The sequence below is a fragment of the Cricetulus griseus genome, chromosome 5 (genome assembly GCF_003668045.3).
Source record: "Cricetulus griseus strain 17A/GY chromosome 5, alternate assembly CriGri-PICRH-1.0, whole genome shotgun sequence".
In the NCBI taxonomy this organism is placed as follows: domain Eukaryota; kingdom Metazoa; phylum Chordata; class Mammalia; order Rodentia; family Cricetidae; genus Cricetulus; species Cricetulus griseus.
The window spans coordinates 163,064,885-163,077,176 of record NC_048598.1 but is presented as its reverse complement, the minus strand read 5'-3'; the positions used below and the strand labels follow the sequence as shown (position 1 = coordinate 163,077,176).

The 12,292-nt window shown below is 37.9% G+C and overlaps 1 pseudogene; it reads left to right on the top strand.

The window, feature by feature from the left end:
* The first annotated feature begins 574 nt into the window (after nt 1-574).
* On the top strand, nt 575-12,011 carry LOC100759167 (annotated as a pseudogene).
* Nucleotides 12,012-12,292: the final 281 nt, after the last annotated feature.

Here is a 12,292-nt window from a genome sequence, read left to right as displayed (position 1 = left end):
TGTTTCCAAATGTCCTTTGGAGGGATGCTGTTATATGTATATCTACACACATGTACTCATATGCATATGCATGTGTATACATAAGACATTTTATTTCATCTTGTGATAGAGCATTTGGGGTCATTTCTCAAGTGTTTGAAATATTTTTCTGAAATCAACAATGCTGATGGGTACTTCGTGTGTTGATACAGTAAGAATTAAGTCATTTCCTTATTTAGACTGTTCTATCAGATGACCACTTCAAAGCTCATAACCATGTATCAGAGAGCAGCATCTGATAATATTGTAGTCCAAGATGACAAGGTCACCACTGAGTAGCATGGTCTTAGACATTGTGAAGATTCTCTCAGGACTTCCCAGTATTTTTAATGTTGTTATAACACAATAGGACCATGTACTCCCAACAGTGTGTGTGTGTGTGTGTATTCTGGCTGTAATATAAAACTGTTCTCCGTCTGAGTGTGTTCTCCCAAACTCTCATGTTGAAACCAATGCAGTAAGATCATTGTCAGGTGTGGCACCATTATGAGCCTGATAAAAGGGAGATCCCTTGTGGCTTGCACTATTTGGGGACATGGCCCTTACTTCTACTGCTAATATAGAGTCAAAGGCTATCTTTGGAACAGAAAACAAGCTCTTAAGAGAAGACAGACCTACAGAACTTTCCAATAGAAAAGTTCAGCCTCAAGAACAACAAGAAGTAAATTTCTATTGCTTTATAAGTTTACCAATGTAAAATTGGTTTATTATAGTAGCAACACTTGTCAAATAGCAAGCATGAACCTTTATGTGCATGATGAAAGGACAACCTGATCCAGGCACTTTTATTTTCATTCTTTCTCTGCTTCTTTGTTCAATCCAAATATTTTATTAAATCACTGCTTTTCTGTTTGAATGACTATTTATAAGACAATATTTAAAGTTTTCTTTTATCTGAGAATGTTTTGTTTCCTTTTAATTCCTGAAGGTTAATTTTTCTGAATGTGAAGTTCAGAATGATAGCTTTTTTTCACTTGAAATATACTGTGCCACTGCCTCTGGTCTTCATGGTAACAGGTGGAAAGAAAGTCCTTGAAATACTGTGCCCCTGAGGCTAATGTGCTATCTCCCTCTTGCTGTTTTCAAAAGCTAATTATGAATGTCTTTGCATGTACTGGTTCCAGTTTGTACTTGTTGGGGTTCACTTGACTCCTTGGATCTGAAGGTTTGTGTCTCTTCCCCTGATTGGGAAATTTCCATTCATTATTTCTTTGAGAACTCACCCCGTCTCACTGTCTCACTGTCTTTCTCCTGTTCTGGGGTTCAGGCAACATGAATATTATATTCTTATTCATGTATATATGTCTCTGATGCTATGTTCATTTTCCCCCAGTCTCTTCCCTTCTTGTTTAAAGTAGGCAAACTTTTCTGATTACTTCACTGTCTCTAGCCTCTCATCTACAATCTGATATTGAGGTAATTCAGTACTTTTTAATTTCTGTCAGATTTTTTTAGATACCCCCCAATTTCTCTCACTGGTTCTTTTTTTATATATACAGAGAATTTTTATTTGTTGATTATACTTTAATATACATAGATAAAAATTAAAATTTATAAATAAAAAAAGCAAAGTAAGAATTATTAACTCAAGTCATCTGTCTTAGATGGTCTTAATTCAAATAAATCAAACTTAATCTGGGGTAGTAGCATACCAGCACTTGGGGAGCAAAGGCATAAAGGTCACTGTGATTTGAGGCCACTATGGTCTACATAGAATGTTCCTGTTGAGCGAGGGTTTCACTGATTCTTTTGTACACATTCCATTCCCTTTAAACTTTTATTTCCTTCTCGAAAAACAGAATTAGTTTCACAAAATCCAGAATGTGTATGTGTCCCATGTTTCTCAGCGAAGAGGACCTGTCCTAAAGTGTTTACTACAGGAAGAGCATAAAAATTACTCTTATGAATTGGAACCCTTTGGGCCCATATTGAAAGTATGAAAATATCACTGCCAGGTAACCTTTTCAGTGATGTCGCAGAGATTGGTGAGAAGAGACAGGTGATGTTTATAAAGGTCTTTGCAAATAAAATTAAACCATGGAAAAGATACTCTCAAATAAGAGTGCCTGGTATAAAAAAAAATAGTTGACAAGCATTGTAACAGGGTGTGTGCTGATTTTAAATGAGATGGTCAAAGTAACATTTAAAAGCAGGTGATGCTGGAGCTGAGATACGAATGGTGAGATAGAGCTGGTCATTTGAAAAGCTTAGGTAAGAACCTTCCAGGCAGACAACTGTGTCTTTGCTTATCTCATTCTCTTTCTTCCATGTAAAGTCAACATCAAGAAGCATGTCTACTAACTGGTATACCTAATTTGGGATGGTAATAAATATTTCTGATTAAAGAATCATGAGGTGGGAATTTTGAATGTAAAAACATCTTGAAGAACTTTTTGGAACTGACTCTGAAATACTGAAAAATTTAAAAGTTTTCTTGACAGATCAGCAAAGACAAGCATATCCTTAGAAGCCCCTGGGGTGCAATCTAGTATAAACAGTGAATGAAACAAATAGATAAGAAGACTGGGAGAACTCAGACCCAACAATTTCTGAAGGCCTAGTTATCAGAGAGCAATCAAAAGTTTTGAGCATTTAATAAAATTATAGAAATGGTTAAAATATGACTACTCTGGTAAGTGAAAGTAGCCCCCAAAACTAAAATAATAGTCATCCTCAATGATGGCCACCATACCTCTATGCAAATGAATATCGCTGAAAGTTTACTAAATAGACAAAATTTCAGTTAGCATGATGGGTCAAATACTTTCTAGATGCTGACTTGATCCTCACATAATCCTATGAAATAAGCATTGCCCCTTCCTTTACAACTGGTAACTGATGTGCAGAAAGCCCAGAGAATTCTCCAAGTCACTGCTGTCAATGAGACACAAAACACGATGGAAGCCTGTCTTCAATCAACACCAGGTGTTATGCTATGGAGACATAGGTTCCTGAGTTTGTGAAAACAAAGTGGAAGTAGATGATATTGGAATTCATATATTCGATGTTTCAAACTTTGGCCCAACATTTCTAAGGAATAGTTGAATTCTTTATGAAAACTGCATATCAGTTATATAAATATACTTAGGAACTTTATTATTAATAAAACCAAGGCATGATAATGTCACTGGGTCTTCATTTTGTTACTGTTACTTAAAACAGGGCCATGTATAGTACAGGATAGAAGTTCTTTCTGATTCTCCAGCCTCAACTCACTGAGGACTGGAATTACAGACATAGCCCTATGCCTGGGTTTATTACTTGTAGGATATTTAAAAAGCCAAGGCTGCCTGTATGCTAGCAGGCATTCTAGCAACTGCTACATCAGTAACCAACAACTTCACTTTGATGAATGTATTTTTATGCTGTTCCCACAAGTTTCTTTATCTAGGCCCTGGGTTAGATGTTAGGATTTCCTCTTAGCATCTTTTCTTAGCCTTCATTTTTCACCAAAATCTATGGGGAATTTTCATGATTTCTCTTTATTTCAGTTTTGCTGAACTGTTGGGATTTAAAACACATTTGGCTTGTATTTTAATTATATCATTGTACAAATAAACAATGTGTTGAAGATATAAAGTAAATATCCATAAAATACTGCTTTAAGAGCATTTTTGTTAGAATTAGCATTGTTTTAGAAAATCATTAAGCCATATAAAGAACATAGTTGAAAACTATTGACTTAATTCAGGAGAAAGCATTTCTGTGGTCATTCAAATTGGTTCCCCACTTATTCCATCCAAAAACATTCATGCGGTTATTGTATTCACCTCCACTTAATCCAAACACAGACTTCACTTGAATGCTATTTCAAGAATATATTCCAAGCATTTTAAAAGCTTTATATTCATATTTGATTTTTTATTCAAAATCTGAGAGTTTTCAACTATACAAGGAGAAAATTATTCAGCTGGAATTTTGTATGTCTTTCTCCTTTTATAGTCACTCTTTAATGTGGTGTGATCTAGCCATATTTTCTTTGAGAAGGTTAATATTTAGTTACTAATTTTTGATGACCTGCAAATGCTATATTGATTGCATACTAAGCAGTTTAATCAGCTGTTCTAAGCCTAGCTCCTCTTGATCTCTATATTCTACAAGATGTTTATCTGTAAAGAGGCAGCTATATGGAAAATTATTGTGCTCTGCTCTTCTGGTATTTTAATGTAATTATTGTTGGGCTACATTTAATTCTCCATTGTTAACACATGCTGCATAATTTAAAATTTTATTATATTAAAATTTACCCAATATATTCCATTGTATTTTTTAAAAACTGTTCTATACTTCTATATAAATTCCTACCAAAAAGTAAATGGTACAATATATTTTGAACCTGTCACTGGTGTCCTTAATGACTGAGTACATTTAATTATGCACAAGATAAGAGGTATAATACTTTCATGCCTACTTCTGATATTTTATACTTTTAATACTAAAATATTCTAGTTTCTATTACTGATTCTGCAGAATTTATTGGACATTCTTCTTAACATAATCAATAACTGAATAAACACTGATGTTATTTTGTGCCTTTTCTTAAATTAAGAAATTAAATTACATTCCCAGATTATGTGTTATACACAAGAAAAATAGCATATTTTCCAGGTGGACAGGTTAACCTGCATGGCTAGCAATCACTTAAGCAAACCACCAAATCTTGTTTGGAAATGTATTCCTTTGTATACCTTTGCCTGGGCTCATTGATTCATGAGCTTGAACAAAACTAAAATAGAAATAGGGACACATTAAGCTTCTCTGAGTCAGTTATTCCACATGCCCTTAACCTTAATTATATTGGTTTGCCCTTCTCCTGTGGCTGCTAAATATTATACTATGCAGAACTATTCCTGGGACTATTGACAAATATGTCAAACCTTGTGCTCATCAAAACTGATCTAAGCATACTGTATCTTGGCATATGCAGGCAGATATAGACCTTTACGTTAGTTTCATGAAGTTCTGTGGAGAATGATTAGCTCAGAAACACCAGAATCTCAAATGGAGGAAGTATTTTGATGCACCCCACCTGTTTGAAGCTAGCTCTTCTGATCATAGGCAACACATTTTTCCAGACTACTATGGGAGAAATGCCATTCATGTACAAAAAAAAAGAATGAAAGCACAGTAATAAGAACTGGAAAATGTATTGGGAAGAATTGTTAAATGGTGATAAGAGTGTAGCTATAAGAATGGAGAGGGAGCTCTTCAGGTTTATCATGCTCAAAAGAATAGACTGTGAAAGGAAAGGTTCAAAGTAGGTTCCCAAGGATGTATAAGGTTGCATCTTGCTGAAGAAGAAACAGCTGCACTTCTCTAGAACATTCATGTCAGAACTAGTCAGATGGCTGATAAAGTGGCAAGAAGCCAAAATCCTCACAGGGGTATGCAAACAGGGCTGGGGTGAGAAATCGTGGTGTCCATATTTCCATATTGAAAAGTTCCAGGAAGGAGACCTTCCAGTCACACAGATGAGCTTGGGCAGGTACAAAGCATCACAAGGCTCCTTCCTGTTTCCTCAGTGTCACTCTGCCCACACTATGGGCACCTACATAAAATCTGGGCACTGAAATGTGCATCTGTAACTCAAGCACTGGAGGAGGAGGAATGAGATAGGCTTGTTGGCCAGCCAGTGTAGCCAAAGCACCCAGTTCCAGTTTCAGTGAGAGATCCCCATCTCAAAATAGAAGGAAGGTTTCCACACATACACAAAGGAGTGAGTTGAAACCACCCACATGCCTTGTGTACATCTATGCATACACTACACTACACACACACACACACACACACACACACACACACACACACACACACACACGAAAAGCACAGAAACAGCCCAAGACCATAAAGTGGATGTAAACCCTCCTAAGACTTCCCTGTGACTGTATGACTTAGGGCAGCCACAGCCTTGAGATCTTCCAGTGGTAAAATGAAACCAAAGTTTATTGTTTTCCACCAGAACTCATTAGGGTTCCACCGCAGATTAATTATTCCTGATCCCCCTACTCTAATTGTTATTGCAGCTGAAAGTGAAAAGTAGGATATTAAAGAGTGCCTAGAAGATTATCTTCAGTAGGGTCCACACTTGCAAAGATCTCCACTGCAAGTCATCACCATGGCCTGAAAGACAAGATGATTAGTAGTATCTTCAGCTCCATTTGAGAGAGTCAGGAGAGGCTCACGCGTGTGTGTGTGTGTCTGTGTGTGTGTGTGTGTGTGTGTGTGTGTGTTTGAGTGTGTGTGCACATTCGAGCACATGCACGCATGCACACGGTCCCACATGTGCTGTAGGCTGATATGTGTAAGCCTCCAAAAATTTGTACAATGAAATCCTACACATTAAGTTGGCAAGATTGGAATTGAGAGCTTTGGAAGATAATTAGGTCATTGCAGTAGGGCACTCATGAATAGCATTCACATCCTAATGAAAGAGACCCACCCAACATGAAAGGACAGTGGGAGTAGGTACCATGTTTGAGAAAGAAGACCCTCACTGGATACCTGCTTGCTGTATATCTTGAACATCCAAGGCTTCCCACTTGTGTGAAATGAGTTTCTGTTGCTTAGGAGATCATTAGTTTGTGATATTTGCTCATAGTAACCCCAGTGGACTAAGATGTTCATCTATCTATCTAGCACATAGCTATCAGATAAACTTTTTTCATTAAAAGAAAAACATATAACCACTTTGTACTTTGTGCCTTCTGTATATGCTCTAACTTCATTCACACGATCCTTTATCCACCCTACTAAACATTTTGCTGCTATTTTCACTGGATCACTTTCAGATTTTTTTTGATAAATTCTCTTTTCAGTGTGCCAGCATCAAAATGGATTTAATGTAAGCCAAAATAAACTATTTCTGTCTGTAAAAAAAGTAAGCCTCAGAAAATTTATAATGGATGAATTGTCTCCTTGGTCTCTATTTAAATCATCTTTATGTGCTATTGGAGACCATAGTAGCTGTGAATAAAAGAAGTACTACTCAAACCAACTTTAAAAGGCAAAGGAAGTTCATTAGTCATATATGTGAAAACCTTCCAGTTACTGATAGATTTTTGGACTCAGATGTGCCATCCATATTGTTTTGCTCCCCAGACACATATCTCTCCACACATTCTTTTCTATACATTTCTTTAGCTATGTGACTGGGTGTGTGTGTGTGTGTGTGTTATTTTAACCAAAAGAGTAACTATGGTAGAGACAAATGTTCTTTGTAAATTTTGCATATTAGATGTGCAATTTACAATATTTAAGTTGGGATTGGAAAACATCTTCTTACTCTCTTTTTCTTTGTCACCCGTTGTAAGAATCCTTGCAACAGTATCTTGAAATCAAGGTCCCCTCATGGGGGGGGCACACTTGTCAATATCTGGAGACATTTTTGATTGACATGACTATTTATAATAATAATAATATCATCAGAAATCAAAGGCCAGGGTTTCTACTAATATAATAAAATACACAGAACACCCACAACAATGAATTTCCAGCTCTAAATGTAGATTTCACCAGAGCATGAAGCTCTGTTCTGCATGATTAAGCTTCTTTCCCCCTCCATATAGACATTTGACTCAACATAGTGTCCCAGACAACCAGTACCAGTAGGGACTGTACTTGGCATTTAGAATGAAATCTGGTTTCTCCGTAGAGATTCTTGTGGAAAACAGCAATTATATTAGGCTTCACTCCTTGGATTACAACAGATGGAGGCCCAATTCCATCCTATAATCAGCAGGACAAGACATAGCTGGAGTGAGGTAGAAATGTTGTTAGGCTTTCTTGTGTGGAATGTGGTGGGCACAGTCTTCAGTCCATGTCACTAGAATGGGATGGATGAACTGTTTTACCTGCATGGATTGAAAAATGTACAATGCAATGTTTATTTCATATAGTGTTATTAGGTGTTTCGGGTGTTCAGCATGTATAGTAGCCTCACTGAGGTGGACTCCTGTTTCCAGAGCTCCCTGAAAAGATTCATGATTCAGGCTTCCCCAGAGCTTTCTGCCCATTGAGTGACTATGAATGATGATTAAAAATGGTATATGTAACACAACCAAATCTCTGCCAAGTCTTCTTTGCAACTTCCTTAAGATAGTTAAGGAAAAAGCACACTTTTTACAATACTGGCGAGCTTGATAGGCTAATGATATTTTGTTTATTTTGTTGTGTTTTTCTAATGAAGGAAAGCTTGGAAATGAAAAAAAAGCCAATACACAGAAGAATCAATAGGTTAATCACCAATTATGATGATCAAGCATTGATGTATAAAATGTCTTGTTAATGAGATACTGTTAATTGTTATAATGCATGGATTAAAGCAATTTAGGGAAGGAAATGTTTTCCCACTATGTTATGCTTATTCTCTCATCAAATATGTATGGGATGCAGACTATATGTTCCAGTACTCTGCTGTTACTGGAGATACAGAATGAACGTATTTCTAAAGTACTTTGTGAACTCATTATGGTAGATCCATGTGTTACTCAAACTCCCTCTGACAGGAAGCATTTGTTCCAGTAATTTTAGGCAATAATTTTAGCCACTGAAAGTCTAGACCTCAGTTTCTAACCAGAACTGTCTCAAGTGTGCTTTTTTGTAGTCATAGCCTCAAGGACAGCCTATCCAATGACTGGTAGACATAAGAAACTAATGGAGGGCCTGACCACTGCCACAACTGGTACTGCATGGTTATTACCATTATCTATAGTGGATATGTCCCAAATAGGTGCCTGAAACTCTTGTTATTACCCCAATAATATATGTAAATATATTTTGATATATATTCCTTATTTTATTTTTGGTACATCCTTTACATCACTCTTCATTCAATTTAGGATCAATATTAGATAAAGTAAGAGTTTTTGTACCAATTAACTCAAGGCTATTTCCCACTTTATCTTCTAATGGGTTCAGTGTGGCTGAATTTATGTTGAGGTCTTTGATCCATTTTGACTTAAGTTTTGTACAGGCCAAAAGGCTTGGGTCTATCTGTAGTCTGCTACATGTCCACATCCAGTTATGCCAGCACCATTTGTTGAAGATGTTCTCTTTGTTCCAGAGTATATATTTGGATTATTTGTCAAAAATCAGGTGTTCATAGGTGTGTGGCTTAATATCAGGGTTTTCAACTCTATTCCCTTGGTCTATCTGTCTGTTTTTGTGCCAATACCAAGCTGTTTTCAGGACTATACCTCTGTATTAGAGCTTGAAGTCAGGGATAGTGATGCCTCCAGAAGTTCCTCTATTGTACAGGGTTGTTTTGGCTATCCTGTGTCTTTTGTTTCTCCATAAAAAGTTGAGAATTAATCTTTCAAGGTCTGTGAAGAATTGTGTTGGATTTCAATGTGGTTTTTGTTTATTTGTTTGTTTTTGTTTTTTTCGAGACGAGGGTTTCTCTGTGAGCTTTGGAGCCTATCCTGGCACTCTCTCTGGAGTGCATTGAATCTGTAGATTGCTTTTGGCAAGGTTGCCATTTTTACTATGGAGACCACTTCCTGAACATAATACCAGTAGCACAGCCACTGAGGTCAACAACTGATAAATGGGACCTCCTGAAACTGAGAAGCTTCTGTAAGGCAAAGGACACAGTCAGCAAGACAAAACAGCAGTCCACAGACTGGGAAAAGATATTCACCAACCCTACAACTGACAGAGGGCTGATCTCCAAAATATACAAAGAACTCAAGAAGCTAATTTCCAAAACACCAAACAATCCATTAAAAAGTGGGGTACACAACTAAATAGACAATTCTCAATAGAGGAATCTAAAATGGCTGAAAGACACATAAGAAAGTGTTCAACATCCTTAGCCATCAGCAAAATGCAAATCAAAACAACTCTGAGATACCATCTTACTCCTGTTAGAATGGCTAAAATCAAAAACACCAATGACAGTTTATGCTGGAGAGGATGTGGAGAAAGGGGAACACTTCTCCACTTCTGGTGGGAGTGCCAACTTGTACAGCCACTCTGGAAATCAGTACGACCACTCTGGAAGTAAATGGGAATCAGTCTACCACAAGATCCAGCAATTCCACTCTTAGGCATATACCCAAAAGAAGCACATTCATACAACAAGGACATCTGTTCAACGATGTTCATACTAGGACTATTTGTATTAGCCAGAAACTGAAAGCAACCTAGATGCCCCTCTACCGAAGAATGGATAATGTGGTACATTTACACAATGGAGTACTACTCAGCAGAAAAAAACAATTGAATCTTGAAATTTGAAGGAAAATAGATGGAACTAGAAGATACCATTCTGAGCAAGGTAACCCAATCACAAAAAGACAAACATGATATGTACTCACTCATATGTGGATTTTAGACATAGAGTAAAGGATTACCAGCCTACAATCCACACTGCCAGAGAAACTAGTAAACAAGGAGAACCCTAAAAGAGACAAACATTGTCCCCTGGAGAAGGGGAAAGGGTCACGATCCCCTGAGCAAATTGAGAGCATGGGAAGAGGGGGGAGGGAGCTATGAGAATGAGAAGGGAAGAAGAGGAAGGATGCAGAGGTCATGTGGGAGCAAAAAGTTTGAGTCAGGTGAAGAATAGAAGAAAGGATATGTGATAGGTAGGGTTTTAGTTGGAGGGAGTGGTAGGGGAGGCAGGAGGGAGAAGGGAACTGGGATTGTCATGTAAATCAACCTTGCTTCTAATTCAAATAAAAAATGATTAAAAATTTTAAAAAAGAGTTTTATTTGCAATCACCTTGACAATAAGAAAGCCAATCTGATAACAAGGGTGAATACTCAGTAACTAGTAAGTAGGTAGCATATATAGTACAGCCTCCCAGAAAAAGAGAGTGGGGTGATATAAACATTCATCATATCAGTAAAACAGCATGAAAGGTGGTCATGGCATTTCCCACCTTTAAACCCAGCACTAAGAAAGCTGGCGTAGGTAGATCTCTGGGAGTTCTATGACAACCTGGTCTACATAGTGAGCTCCAGGGCTCAGACACTTCTATCCAGGGCCATAAAGATACACCCTATTCAAAAACAAAACAAGCAAAGTCAGTATGAGAAACCCTGCATGATGATATGATGGTACATGTGTGAAATCTCCAGCATTTAGTAGTCAGGAAGATCATGCACTTGAGGTCAGTAGGAATAGCATAGTATAACCCTATCTCAAAAACAAACAAGCTGCTTTTACAACCAGGGGCTGAGCATTAGGATAAACAGCCATAGCTACTTCTGCAGAGGATTCAGCAGTGGGCGTGGGGGCAGTGGCTGTGGTAGGGGTTTTGGCTGCAATCTAGGCTTCGGTGAAGGTGAAGGCCAGGAGTGATTCCCCCTCACCGAGCTGGGCCTGCTGGTCAAGGACATGAAGATCAAGTGCCTGTTCTCCTTGCCCATTAAGGAATTGAGATTATTGATTTTTTCCTGGATGCATCCCTAAAGGATGAGTTTCTAATGATCATGCCATTGCAAAGGCAGACTCAAACTGGATACTAAACTAGATTCAAGGCTTGTGTCGCTATTGGTCTACAACAGCCATGTTGGTTTTGATGTAATGTACACCACCACAGAGGTAGGCACTGCCTCTAAGAGGGCATAGCTTTCACCAAACTTTCCATCATCTCTTTGAGGAGATGCTACTGTGGTACTAAGAGTGTCAAACCTCACACTATTCCATGCAAATGACAGGTCACTGTGACTCTGTGCTGGATCACATCATCTTTCTCCCTAGAGGCACTGGCACTGTTTATGTTCCCGTCACAAAAAAGCTACTGATGATGGCTGTTATTGATGATGGCTGCACATCAGCTATGTACTGCACTGCCACCCTGGGCAATTTCATCAAAGCCACCTTTGATGACATCGCCAAGACCTACAGCTACTTGACCCTAGACCTCTGGAAAGAGATTGTGTTCACCAAGTCTCCTTACCAGGAATTCTCTGACCATCTTGTGAATAGCCACACCATAGTCAGAGGACCCAGCCTCCAGCTTTGAATTAAAACTGTTCTTAAAAAAGCAGAAACAGCCAGGCATTGGTGGCACAGGCCTTTAATCCCAGCACTCGGGAGGCAGAGGCAGGTGGATCTCTGTGAGTTCAAGACCAGCCAGCTCTACAAGAGCTAGTTCCAGGACAGCCTCCAAAGCCACAGAGAAACCCTGTCTCGAAAAAAAAAAAAAAAAAAAAAAAAAAAAAAAAAAAAAAAAAAAAAACCAGTAGAAACAAACACAAGCATTTGATATAAAACTTATCAGGGTTTTTTATGAAACTGCTGTTT